Source organism: Oncorhynchus clarkii, chromosome 5, assembly GCF_045791955.1.
Source record: "Oncorhynchus clarkii lewisi isolate Uvic-CL-2024 chromosome 5, UVic_Ocla_1.0, whole genome shotgun sequence".
NCBI lineage: Eukaryota > Metazoa > Chordata > Actinopteri > Salmoniformes > Salmonidae > Oncorhynchus > Oncorhynchus clarkii.
In genome coordinates this window covers 4,225,773-4,240,341 of record NC_092151.1, presented here as the reverse complement: position 1 = coordinate 4,240,341, position 14,569 = coordinate 4,225,773, and the positions used below count along the sequence as shown (strand labels likewise).

The window sequence follows — 14,569 nt, the reverse complement described above, 5'->3', positions numbered from 1 at the left end:
AAGCTCTGTGGTTGAACTAGTCTCATCTCCTAACAAGCTCTGTGGTTGAACTAGTCTCATCTCCTAACGAGCTCTGTGGTTAAACTAGTCTCATCTCCTAACAAGCTCTGTGGTTAAACTAGTCTCATCTCCTAACAAGCTCTGTGGTTGAACTAGTCTCATCTCCTAACAAGCTATGTGGTTAGACTAGTCTCATCTCCTAACAAGCTATGTGGTTAGACTAGTCTCATCTCCTGACAAGCTCTGTTGTTAAACTAGTCTCATCTCCTAACGAGCTCTGTGGTTAAACTAGTCTCATCTCCTAACAAGCTCTGTGGTTAGACTAGTCTCATCTCCTAACAAGCTCTGTGGTTAAACTAGTCTCATCTCCTAACAAGCTCTGTGGTTAGACTAGTCTCATCTCCTAACAAGCTCTGTGGTTAGACTAGTCTCATCTCCTAACAAGCTCTGTGGTTGAACTAGTCTCATCTCCTAACAAGCTCTGTGGTTGAACTAGTCTCATCTCCTAACAAGCTCTGTGGTTGAACTAGTCTCATCTCCTAACAAGCTCTGTGGTTAAACTAGTATCATCTCATAACAAGCTCTGTGGTTAGACTAGTCTCATCTCCTAACAAGCTCTGTTGTTAAACTAGTCTCATCTCCTAACAAGCTCTGTGGTTAAACTAGTCTCATCTCCTAACAAGCTCTGTGGTTAAACTAGTATCATCTCATAACAAGCTCTGTGGTTAGACTAGTCTCATCTCATAACAAGCTCTGTGGTTAGACTAGTCTCATCTCCTAACAAGCTCTGTTGTTAAACTAGTCTCATCTCCTAACAAGCTCTGTGGTTAAACTAGTCTCATCTCCTAACAAGCTCTGTGGTTAGACTAGTCCGTCTCTTAACAAGCAATGTGGTTAGACTAGTCTATTCTCCTAACAAGCTCTGTTGTTAAACTAGTCTCATCTCCTAACAAGCTCTGTGGTTAAACTAGTATCATCTCATAACAAGCTCTGTGGTTAGACTAGTCTCATCTCCTAACAAGCTCTGTTGTTAAACTAGTCTCATCTCCTAACAAGCTCTGTGGTTAAACTAGTCTCATCTCCTAACAAGCTCTGTGGTTAGACTAGTCCGTCTCTTAACAAGCAATGTGGTTAGACTAGTCTATTCTCCTAACAAGCTCTGTGGTTAGACTAGTATCATCTCATAACAAGCTCTGTGGTTAGACTAGTCTCATCTCCTAACAAGCTCTGTTGTTAAACTAGTCTCATCTCCTAACAAGCTCTGTGGTTAGACTAGTCTCATCTCCTAACAAGCTCTGTGGTTAAACTAGTCTCATCTCCTAACAAGCTCTGTGGTTAGACTAGTCTCATCTCCTAACAAGCTCTGTGGTTAAACTAGTCCTTCTCCTAACAAGCTCTGTGGTTGAACTAGTCTCATCTCCTAACAAGCTCTGTGGTTAGACTAGTCCGTCTCTTAACAAGCAATGTGGTTAGACTAGTCTATTCTCCTAACAAGCTCTGTGGTTAGACTAGTATCATCTCATAACAAGCTCTGTGGTTAGACTAGTCTCATCTCCTAACAAGCTCTGTGGTAAACTAGTCTCTTCTCTTAACAAGCTCTGTGGTTAAACTAGTCCTTCTCCTAACAAGCTCTGTGGTTAAACTAGTCTCATCTCCTAACAAGCTCTGTGGTTAAACTAGTCTCATCTCTTAACAAGCTCTGTGGTTAGACTAGTCCATCTCCTAACAAGCTCTGTGGTTAGACTAGTCCTTCTCCTAACAAGCTCTGTGGTTAGACTAGTATCATCTCATAACAAGCTCTGTGGTTAGACTAGTCTCATCTCCTAACAAGCTCTGTGGTAAACTAGTCTCTTCTCTTAACAAGCGATGTGGTTAGACTAGTCTCTTCTCCTAACAAGCTCTGTGGTTAAACTAGTCTCATCTCCTAACAAGCTCTTGGGTTAGACTAGTCCTTCTCCTAACAAGCTCTGTGGTTAGACTAGTCTCATCTCCTAACAAGCTCTGTGGTTAGAGTAGTCTCATCTCCTAACAAGCTCTGTGGTTAAACTAGTCCTTCTCCTAACAAGCGATGTGGTTAGACTAGTCTCTTCTCCTAACAAGCTCTGTGGTTAAACTAGTCTCATCTCCTAACAAGCTCTTGGGTTAGACTAGTCCTTCTCCTAACAAGCTCTGTGGTTAGACTAGTCCTTCTCCTAACAAGCTCTGTGGTTAGACTAGTCTCATCTCCTAACAAGCTCTGTGGTTAGACTAGTCTCATCTCCTAACAAGCTCTGTGGTTATACTAGTCCTTCTCCTAACAAGCTCTGTGGTTAGACTAGTCCATATCCTAACAAGCTATGTGGTTAAACTAGTCTCATCTCTTAACAAGCTCTGTGGTAAACTAGTCTCTTCTCCTAACAAGCTCTGTGGTTATACTACTCCTTCTTCTAACACGCTCTGTGGTTAGAATAGTCCATATCCTAACAAGCTCTGTGGTTAAACTAGTCTCATCTCTTAACAAGCTCTGTGGTAAACTAGTCTCTTCTCCTAACAAGCGATGTGGTTAAACTAGTCCTTCTCCTAACAAGCGATGTGGTTAAACTAGTCTCATCTCCTAACAAGCTCTGTGGTTAGACTAGTCTCATCCACTAACGGGCTCTATGGTTAAACTAGTCCTTCTCCTAACAAGCTCTGTGGTTAGACTAGTCCTTCTCCTAATAAGCGATGTGGTTAGACTAGTCTCTTCTCCTAACAAGCTCTGTGGTTAAACTAGTCTCATCTCCTAACAAGCTCTTGGGTTAGACAAGTCCTTCTCCTAACAAGCTCTGTGGTTAGACTAGTCTCATCTCCTAACAAGCTCTGTGGTTAGACTAGTCTCATCTCCTAACAAGCTCTGTGGTTAGACTAGTCCTTCTCCTAACAAGCTCTGTGGTTAGACTAGTCTCTTCTCCTAACAAGCGATGTGGTTAAACTAGTCCTTCTCCTAACAAGCGATGTGGTTAAACTAGTCTCATCTCCTAACAAGCTCTGTGGTTAGACTAGTCTCATCCACTAACGGGCTCTATGGTTAAACTAGTCTCATCTCCTAACAAGCTCTGTGGTTAGACTAGTCCTTCTCCTAACAAGCTCTGTGGTTAGACTAGTCCTTCTCCTAATAAGCGATGTGGTTAGACTAGTCTCTTCTCCTAACAAGCTCTGTGGTTAAACTAGTCTCATCTCCTAACAAGATCTTGGGTTAGACAAGTCCTTCTCCTAACAAGCTCTGTGGTTAGACTAGTCTCATCTCCTAACAAGCTCTGTGGTTAGACTAGTCTCATCTCCTAACAAGCTCTGTGGTTAGACTAGTCCTTCTCCTAACAAGCTCTGTGGTTAGACTAGTCCTTCTCCTAACAAGCTCTGTGGTTAGACTAGTCCTTCTTCTAACATGCTCTGTGGTTAGAATAGTCCATATCCTAACAAGCTCTGTGGTAAACTAGTCTCTTCTCCTAACAAGCGATGTGGTTAGACTAGTCTCTTCTCCTAACAAGCTCTGTGGTTAAACTAGTCTCATCTCCTAACAAGCTCTTGGGTTAGACAAGTCCTTCTCCTAACAAGCTCTGTGGTTAGACTAGTCTTGTCTCCTAACAAGCTCTGTGGTTAGACTAGTCTCATCTCCTAACAAGCTCTGTGGTTAGACTAGTCCTTCTCCTAACAAGCTCTGTGGTTAGACTAGTCCTTCTTCGAACACGCTCTGTGGTTAGAATAGTCCATATCCTAACAAGCTCTGTGGTTAAACTAGTCTCATCTCTTAACAAGCTCTGTGGTTAGACTAGTCCATCTCCTAACAAGCTCTGTGGTTAGACTAGTCCTTCTCCTAACAAGCTCTGTGGTTAGACTAGTATCATCTCATAACAAGCTCTGTGGTTAGACTAGTCTCATCTCCTAACAAGCTCTGTGGTAAACTAGTCTCTTCTCTTAACAAGCGATGTGGTTAGACTAGTCTCTTCTCCTAACAAGCTCTGTGGTTAAACTAGTCTCATCTCCTAACAAGCTCTTGGGTTAGACTAGTCCTTCTCCTAACAAGCTCTGTGGTTAGACTAGTCTCATCTCCTAACAAGCTCTGTGGTTAGAGTAGTCTCATCTCCTAACAAGCTCTGTGGTTAAACTAGTCCTTCTCCTAACAAGCGATGTGGTTAGACTAGTCTCTTCTCCTAACAAGCTCTGTGGTTAAACTAGTCTCATCTCCTAACAAGCTCTTGGGTTAGACTAGTCCTTCTCCTAACAAGCTCTGTGGTTAGACTAGTCCTTCTCCTAACAAGCTCTGTGGTTAGACTAGTCTCATCTCCTAACAAGCTCTGTGGTTAGACTAGTCTCATCTCCTAACAAGCTCTGTGGTTATACTAGTCCTTCTCCTAACAAGCTCTGTGGTTAGACTAGTCCATATCCTAACAAGCTATGTGGTTAAACTAGTCTCATCTCTTAACAAGCTCTGTGGTAAACTAGTCTCTTCTCCTAACAAGCTCTGTGGTTATACTACTCCTTCTTCTAACACGCTCTGTGGTTAGAATAGTCCATATCCTAACAAGCTCTGTGGTTAAACTAGTCTCATCTCTTAACAAGCTCTGTGGTAAACTAGTCTCTTCTCCTAACAAGCGATGTGGTTAAACTAGTCCTTCTCCTAACAAGCGATGTGGTTAAACTAGTCTCATCTCCTAACAAGCTCTGTGGTTAGACTAGTCTCATCCACTAACGGGCTCTATGGTTAAACTAGTCCTTCTCCTAACAAGCTCTGTGGTTAGACTAGTCCTTCTCCTAATAAGCGATGTGGTTAGACTAGTCTCTTCTCCTAACAAGCTCTGTGGTTAAACTAGTCTCATCTCCTAACAAGCTCTTGGGTTAGACAAGTCCTTCTCCTAACAAGCTCTGTGGTTAGACTAGTCTCATCTCCTAACAAGCTCTGTGGTTAGACTAGTCTCATCTCCTAACAAGCTCTGTGGTTAGACTAGTCCTTCTCCTAACAAGCTCTGTGGTTAGACTAGTCTCTTCTCCTAACAAGCGATGTGGTTAAACTAGTCCTTCTCCTAACAAGCGATGTGGTTAAACTAGTCTCATCTCCTAACAAGCTCTGTGGTTAGACTAGTCTCATCCACTAACGGGCTCTATGGTTAAACTAGTCTCATCTCCTAACAAGCTCTGTGGTTAGACTAGTCCTTCTCCTAACAAGCTCTGTGGTTAGACTAGTCCTTCTCCTAATAAGCGATGTGGTTAGACTAGTCTCTTCTCCTAACAAGCTCTGTGGTTAAACTAGTCTCATCTCCTAACAAGATCTTGGGTTAGACAAGTCCTTCTCCTAACAAGCTCTGTGGTTAGACTAGTCTCATCTCCTAACAAGCTCTGTGGTTAGACTAGTCTCATCTCCTAACAAGCTCTGTGGTTAGACTAGTCCTTCTCCTAACAAGCTCTGTGGTTAGACTAGTCCTTCTCCTAACAAGCTCTGTGGTTAGACTAGTCCTTCTTCTAACATGCTCTGTGGTTAGAATAGTCCATATCCTAACAAGCTCTGTGGTAAACTAGTCTCTTCTCCTAACAAGCGATGTGGTTAGACTAGTCTCTTCTCCTAACAAGCTCTGTGGTTAAACTAGTCTCATCTCCTAACAAGCTCTTGGGTTAGACAAGTCCTTCTCCTAACAAGCTCTGTGGTTAGACTAGTCTTGTCTCCTAACAAGCTCTGTGGTTAGACTAGTCTCATCTCCTAACAAGCTCTGTGGTTAGACTAGTCCTTCTCCTAACAAGCTCTGTGGTTAGACTAGTCCTTCTTCGAACACGCTCTGTGGTTAGAATAGTCCATATCCTAACAAGCTCTGTGGTTAAACTAGTCTCATCTCTTAACAAGCTCTGTGGTTAGACTAGTTGTTGCTGAGGGCAAATGCAATTTTAAAGAGGCAACAACACATCCCTGTTGCGTACCCTGACGGACCATAATGGCAAAAACAATCGAATGATGCGACAACACACTTCCTTGTGGTGTGCCTTTACCCACAATTCTCTGTTTATACTTATACTTTACTTACTTTACTTATACTTATACCTTATACTTCAGTTCAGTCTCAACAGAGGCTTAATTTTACCTTTATTTATCTAGGCAAGTCAGTTAAGAACAAATTCTTATTTTCAATGACAGCCAAGGAACAGTGGGTTAACTGCCTTGTTCAGGGGCAGAACGACAGAGTTTTACCTTGTCAGCTCAGGGATTCGATCTTGCAAACTTTCGATTACTTGTCCAACACTCTAACCACTAGGCTACCTGCCGCCCCAATCAACCTAACCTGCAAACGTTACTCCGTTCAGACAGTCACACCTGAGTGACCCCTACACTGGGGGATTCCTTCAACATGATTGTGAGTTTTCTCACTTCAATACCTGCAATTTAGATCCAAGCCTGGTTTTATTTCCCTAACAACACAAAGCGCAGGCAGATATAACCTTATAGCTAAACAAGGGTTTATCTAACAGACAGCCAGTCAGGGATACGGAGGGTGTGTGTGTGTGTGTGTGTGTGTGTGTGTGTGTGTGTGTGTGTGTGTGTGTGTGTGTGTGTGTGTGTGTGTGTGTGTGTGTGTGTGTGTGTGTGTGTGTGTGTGTGTCTGTGTGTGTGTCAGGTAGACTGAGGGTTGAGGGCTCCAGAGAATTTGACTATCAGATAGAACTGAAATGGGTTGACCCTCCATAACCCCAAGCTTGGTTCTTTAGGCAGACACATCCAGAAGAGACTTGAGAGGTAGCTACATGTGGATGTGTTTAACTACACTTGGACCAGAAGTCCCTAAAAGAATAGTAAACAAACAACAATTTGACCAGCTGGGGACATGTTGTTAATCCCCACAAGGTCAAATGCTGTTTCTAGGGGGTTTAGGGTTAAGGTTAGAATTAGGTTTAGGATTAAGGTTAGAATTAGGTTTAGGGTTAGAATTAGGTTTAGGATTAAGGTTAGAATTAGGTTTAGGGTTAGAATTAGGTTTAGGATTAAGGTTAGAATTAGGTTTAGGGTTAGAATTAGGTTTAGGATTAAGGTTAGAATTAGGTTTAAGGGTTAGAATTAGGTTTAGGATTAAGGTTAGAATTAGGTTTAGGATTAAGGTTAGAATTAGGTTTAGGGTTAAGGTTAGAATTAGTTTTGGGGTTAGAATTAGGTTTAGGATTAAGGTTAGAATTAGTGTTAGGGTTAGAATTAGGTTTAGGATTAAGGTTAGAATTAGGTTTAGGATTAAGGTTAGAATTAGGTTTAGGATGAAGGTTAGAATTAGTTTTAGGGTTAGAATTAGGTTTAGGATTAAGGTTAGAATTAGGTTTAGGGTTAAGGTTAGAATTAGGGTTAGGGTACAGGTTAGGGTAAGGGTACAGGTTAGGGTAAGGGTACAGGTTAGGGTAAGGGTACAGATTAGGGTAAGGGTACAGGTTAGGTTAAGGGTACAGGTTAGGGTAAGGGTACAGGTTAGGGTAAGGGTACAGGTTAGGGTAAGGGTACAGGTTAGGGTAAGGGTACAGGTTAGGGTAAGGGTACAGATTAGGGTAAGGGTACAGGTTAGGGTAAGGGTACAGATTAGGGTAAGGGTACAGGTTAGGGTAAGGGTACAGGTTAGGGTAAGGGTACAGGTTAGGGTAAGGGTACAGGTTAGGGTAAGGGTACAGGTTAGGGTAAGGGTACAGGTTAGGGTAAGGGTACAGATTAGGGTAAGGGTACAGGTTAGGGTAAGGGTACAGGTTAGGGTAAGGGTACAGGTTAGGGTAAGGGTACAGGTTAGGGTAAGGGTACAGGTTAGGGTAAGGGTACAGGTTAGGGTAAGGGTACAGATTAGGGTAAGGGTACAGGTTAGGGTAAGGGTACAGATTAGGATAAGGGTACAGGTTAGGGTAAGGGTACAGATTAGGATAAGGGTACAGTGTTTAAACACCTGCATTGCTTGCTGTTTGGAGTTTTAGGCTGGGTTTCTGTGCCGCACTTTGATATATATATATATGTACGAAGGGCTATATAAATACATTTGATTTGAATAAGGGTACAGGTTAGGGTAAAACACAAACACATCCTCTGATTTAGAAAAACGTGTGTGTGTGTGTGTGTGTATGTGTATGTGTGTGTGTGTGTGTGTGTGTGTGTGTGTGTGTGTGGTTACTTTCACAAGTTGTAATAACATGTGATTGCCTAATGACATACAGGCCTATAGCCTATGTCTCTCGGGAGTGGAGACTAACCTGCCTACAGCCTAATTCTAACCTTAATCCTCTAACCTGCCTACAGCCATTTGCACAGAGAAGATGTATCCCCCTTGACTCGTTCCACATGTTGTAGTGTAACAGCCTGAATTCAAAATGAATTACATGTATTTTCCTTCCTAACCCACAATACACCCAAAAAGGACAAAGTGAAAATATGATTTTAAGACATTCTTGCAAATGTATTGAAAATGAAATAAATAAATATCTAATTATATTATAAGTATTCAAACCCCTGAATCAATACTTTGTAGAAGTACCTTTGGCAGCGATCACAGCTTTGATTCGTCTGTATCAGCTTAGAGTCGTCTTGGGTGTGTCTGTATCAGCTTTGAGTCGTCTTGGGTGTGTCTGGATCAGCTTTGAGTTGTCTTGGGTGTGTCTGGATCAGCTTAGAGTCGTCTTGGGTGTGTCTGTATCAGCTTTGAGTCGTCTTGGGTGTGTCTGTATCAGCTTTGAGTCGTCTGTATCAGCTTTGAGTCGTCTGTATCAGCTTTGAGTCGTCTTGGGTGTGTCTGTATCAGCTTTGAGTCGTCTTGGGTGTGTCTGTATCAGCTTAGAGTCGTCTTGGGTGTGTCTGTATCAGCTTTGAGTCGTCTTGGGTGTGTCTGGATCAGCTTTGAGTCGTCTTGGGTGTGTCTGGATCAGCTTAGAGTCGTCTTGGGTGTGTCTGTATCAGCTTTGAGTCGTCTTGGGTGTGTCTGTATCAGCTTTGAGTCGTCTGTATCAGCTTTGAGTCGTCTGTATCAGCTTTGAGTCGTCTTGGGTGTGTCTGTATCAGCTTTGAGTTGTCTTGGGTGTGTCTGTATCAGCTTAGAGTCGTCTTGGGTGTGTCTGTATCAGCTTTGAGTCGTCTTGGGTGTGTCTGGATCAGCTTTGAGTCGTCTTGGGTGTGTCTGTATCAGCTTTGAGTCGTCTTGGGTGTGTCTGGATCAGCTTTGAGTCGTCTTGGGTGTGTCTGGATCAGCTTTGAGTCGTCTTGGGTGTGTCTGGATCAGCTTTGAGTCGTCTTGGGTGTGTCTGGATCAGCTTTGAGTCGTCTTGGGTATGTCTGGATCAGCTTTGTACATCTGGATTTGGGATTTTTTTCCTATTCTTCCTTGCAGATTTGGTCAAGATCTGTTAAGTTAGATGAGGAGCAGTGGTGAACAGCAATCTTCAAGTCTTTCCACAGATTGTCAATGGGATTTAAGTCTGGGCTTTGGCTGGGCATCTCAAGGACGTTGACATTCTGGTTCTGAAGCGTTGCTTTGACTGTATGCTTGGGGTCATTGTCCTGTTGGAACGTAAATCTTCGTCCCCAGTCCAAGGTCGTTTGATTTTGTCGTCTGAAGCACGTTCACATCAAGGATTTGCCTGTATTTGGCTCCAGTCATTGTTCCCTCTGTCTGTACATAGGCAGTCTGTATGTAGGCAGTCTGTATGTAGGCAGTCTGTACGTAGGCAGTCTGTACGTAGGCAGTCTGTACGTAGGCAGTCTGTACGTAGGCAGTCTGTACGTAGGCAGTCTGTATGTAGGCAGTCTATATGTAGGCAGTCTATATGTAGGCAGTCTGTACGTAGGCAGTCTGTACGTAGGCAGTCTGTACATAGACAGTCTACGTAGGCAGTCTGTATGTAGGCAGTCTGTATGTAGGCAGTCTGTATGTAGGCATTCTGTATGTAGGCAGTCTGTACGTAGGCAGTCTGTACGTAGGCAGTCTGTACATAGACAGTCTACGTAGGCAGTCTGTATGTAGGCAGTCTGTATGTAGGCAGTCTGTACGTAGGCAGTCTGTACGTAGGCAGTCTGTATGTAGGCAGTCTGTACGTAGGCAGTCTGTATGTAGGCAGTCTATATGTAGGCAGTCTATATGTAGGCAGTCTGTATGTAGGCAGTCTGTATGTAGGCAGTCTGTATGTAGGCAGTCTGTACGTAGGCAGTCTGTATGTAGGCAGTCTGTATGTAGGCAGTCTGTATGTAGGCAGTCTGTATGTAGGCAGTCTGTACGTAGGTAGTCTGTAGGTAGGCAGTCTGTATGTAGGCAGTCTGTACTTAGGCAGTCTGTACGTAGGCAGTCTGTATGTAGGCAGTCTGTATGTAGGCAGTCTGTATGTAGGCAGTCTGTATGTAGGCAGTCTGTACGTACCAGTCTCCCAGTTCCTTCTGCTGAAAAGCATCCCCATAGTAGGATGCTGCCACCACCGTGCTTCACGGTAGGGATGGTGTTAGTCTATTGATGAGCTGTGCCTGGTTTTGAATTCAGGCCAAATAATAAAAAATAGGACTCTCATCAGACCACATCATTTTTTCCCTTAAGATCTGAGTCTTTCACTGCCTTTTTTCCAACTCCAGGCTTGCTGTCATGTCCGCTTGGAAACGTTCAACCCTCTAGAAATGGTTTTATAACCTGCCCCAGATATACGCCTCAACACAAAAATTATATATTGGAGATCTCCGGACAGTTCCTAGGACTTCAAGGTATAGATTCTGCTCTGACATGCACTGTCAACTGTGAGACCTTATATAGACAGGTGTGTTGCTTTCTAAATGATGACATCACAGTGTGGTCAGTTGCCTAGGTCTCTTCTTCTTCTTCAGGATTTGATTGGCGGATCACATACCATTTTTAGGTGCATACACCGCCCGAGGCCATGCACGACCTGCCTACATTAAATTCTTAATACGGTAATTAATACAACACTGGGGAAAAAGTTAGTCGTGGTATAATGGCCATACTGTATATCTGTCACGTCCTGACCTTAGTTCCTTTTGTATGTCTCTGTTTTAGTTTGGTCAGGGCGTGAGTTGGGGTGGGCATTCTATGTTTTGTAGTCTAGGTTTTGTATTTCTATGTGTTTGGCCTGGTATGGTTCCCCATCAGAGGCAGAACCATACTTAGCTAACCTGTTCCCACCTGTGTTTGTGGGTAGTTGTTTTCTGTGTCTGTGTCTGCACCAGACAGAACTGTTTCGTGTTGGTCTATTTTTGTTATTTTGATTGTAGTGTTCTGAGTTCAAAATAAATATACATCATGAACACGCGTACCACGCTGCACTTTGGTCCTCTTCACCTTCTTCAACCCACGACAGCCGTTACAATATCACACCTCCTCAGCCTTATTGCTTAAATATCTAATCAGGACGTTGAGGGGCCGGGGGGAAGCAGCAGGAGAGGAACGGACATTCTGATGGTTTAAAGGGGCAGTCTGGGATTCAAAACGAACCAAGCGACAAAGTGGTCAGCCCAGCCGGCCACTGAGGGATGGAGCTGGAGAAATGTAACCTCAAATTCATAGACAGAGCTATGGATGTGTGGAAGGTTTTTAGGCCTTACAGTGTTTGTTTAAACAATCTTATATTCTGAGTACCGGTGGGGTATGACAGTTGAACTATATATACACCTATATATTGTATATGTATATATTAATATATATTAATACAGGTAACGAGTGGAGGACAGAGGAGCCTCTTAAAGAAGATGTTACAGGTCTGTGTGAGCCAGAAGTCTTGCTTGTTTGTAGGTGACCAAATACTTATTTTCCACCATAATTTGCAAATAAATTCATAAAAAATCCTACAATGTGATTTCTGGATTTTCTTTTCTCATAGTTGAAGTGATGAAAACTACAGGCCTCTCTCATCTTTTTAAGAGAGAGAACATGCACAATTGGTGGCTGACTAAATATTTTTTTTGCCCCACTGTATATATATGTATGTATATATGTATATATGTGTATATATATATATATTCATCTAGAATCAATGGCTATATCATTCATTTAAAAGTCCAAAAGATGAATGGCCAATCCCAGATTGCTTGTTTAATAAATTCGTAGACACGGGTGTCAAATCAGGCAGGTCTACACCGGGCACAGAGACAGCTGTCAGCACATTACCAACCCTACGGCTGGAGAGTGTTAGCATTCACAATGAGAGAGGAGTGTCCCAAATGGGCCCCTTATTCTATATATAGTGCACTACTTTTGTAACAGAGCCTTATGGAGCCCCGTGCACTATATAGAGTGCCGTTTAGGATGCACAGTCAGGGACTAACTTGTGTATTTCATATCCCACATTAATGAGTTCGAGGGAGTTCAGGACAACACAGGATATTCACTCAATATCTTTTGATCATGTCTGAACTTTGAGCTTGATCCCGTCCACCTCTGATAAAGGAAAAAAAACAATTCATTGATTAAAAGTTTAACTATCAAAGTAGTCTGTGAGGTGGACATAATCTCTGAATCCCAATCCTATCCTATTTCTAGGCCCTGATCAATAGTAGTTCACTATAAAAGGAACAGGGCGCCATTTGGTATAATTGTTTTAGCTCGTCAATTTGGATGTTTATTTGAGTCGAGTATAATCACACAGTAGCTTGGAATGCTATTGATTCTTGCACGTGATCACTGACAGTTTCCTGGTTCGCCCATACCCGGGCGCGAACCAGGGACCCTCTGCACACATCAACAACAGTCACCCTCGAAGCATCGTTACCCATCGCTCCACAAAAGCCGCGGCCCTTGCAGAGCAAGGGGAACCACTACTTCAAGGTCTCAGAGCAAGTGACGTCACCGATTGAAACACTATTTAGCGCGCACCACCGCTAACTAAGCTAGCCGTTTCACTTCCGTTACACTGGCAACACCTACTGTTACTGTAGATGTTACTTCCTGGGTCGTTACAACGTGATCACCATGGCAACGGTAACAATGCTATGATCACTACCTTACAATTGGAACTGGTTGTGCAAACCGATGCCACCGTTACCTGCTGAACCCACTTCACCTACACTACATCAGGAGACTCAGGGTTAACAGTCACCTACACTACATCAGGAGACTCAGGGTTAACAGTCTCCTACACTACATCAGGAGACTCAGGGTTAACAGTATCATACACTACATCAGGAGACTCAGGGTTAACAGTCTCCTACACTACATCAGGAGACTCAGGGTTAACAGTCTCCTACACTACATCAGGAGACTCAGGGTAACAGTCTCCTACACTACATCAGGAGACTCAGGGTTAACAGTCTCCTACACTACATCAGGAGACTCAGGGTTAACAGCCATTATTGTGTTCAGAATAAATATGTACTGAATGTCCGTCTGCTCCATTCTGTTGTGAGATCAACGTCTGCTCTCCTGTGAGGAACTACATAGAATGGTCCACTCAATCGTGAGTAGTGGGGGACAAACAAGTTCAACGGCTGGATGAGCTCTTTATTCTCTCTTAATGATGTTGTGTCTCTGACTGTAAAGGTCACATACAGTGGGAGAGATTATGTGATCTATCCAATCCGTTCATCGATCAATGTCTTCGCCTCAGAGACCTGAACTGTACAGACCACAAAGCCCTTTAAAGGATAAGACCCGGAGTACATTTCAACTATAGTACATTACGTTAAAGTTAAATCTAGGATCAGATGTAGTTATCAAATTACACAACGTCCTGACAACATCAGGGATATTCATCCTGCTGGAGGTCACAGGACAGAGATACCAGACCCGGTTGAGAGATGGCTAACTCTGGAGATACCTTCCACCTCCAACCAGTTAGGTACATCTGCTGTTAGATTTTTGGCACCTTACTGGTAGAATAATCTCCAAGGCTGGATGGGTGCCTCCAAGACAGTCCAAGGCTCTCTAAATTGGATGGATTGGTGCCTCTAGGATAGTCCAAGGCTCTCTAAATGGGATGGATGGGTGCCTCTAGGACAGTCCAAGGCTCTCTAAATGGGATGGATGGGTGCCTCTAGGACAGTCCAAGGCTCTCTAAATGGGATGGATGGGTGCCTCTAGGACAGTCCAAGGCTCTCTAAATGGGATGGATGGGTGCCTCCAAGACAGTCCAAGGCTCTCTAAATGGGATGGATTGGTGCCTCTAGGACAGTCCAAGGCTCTCTAAATGGGATGGATTGGTGCCTCTGAGACAGTCCAAGGCTCTCTAAATGGGATGAATTGGTGCCTCTCAGACAGTCCAAAGCTCTCTAAATGGGATGGATGGGTGCCTCTAGGACAGTCCAAGGCTCTCTAAATGGGATGAATTGGTGCCTCTGAGACAGTCCAAGGATCTCTAAATGGGATGGATTGGTGCCTCTGAGACAGTCCAAGGCTCTCTAAATGGGATGAATTGGTGCCTCTAGGACAGTCCAATTCTCTCTAAATGGAATTAATTGGTGCCTCTGAGACAGTCCAAGGCTGATTGAGGACCTTTTCACTCCAGAATGTGATTGTTTTCTATGACTGTGTTTTGCTTTTAGTTTATTGGTGTGAATATTAATGTGGTTATAGTGATGTGAATATTAATGTGGTTATAGTGATGTGAATATTAATGTGTTTATAGTGATGTG

The 14,569-nt window shown here is 43.2% G+C and overlaps 1 protein-coding gene across 1 annotated transcript in view; it reads right to left on the bottom strand.

Moving 5' to 3' along the window:
* LOC139409827 (netrin receptor DCC-like) overlaps nucleotides 1-14,569 on the bottom strand; it is a 567,888-nt gene that overhangs the window by 305,226 nt on the left and 248,093 nt on the right. The window lies entirely within an intron of this gene.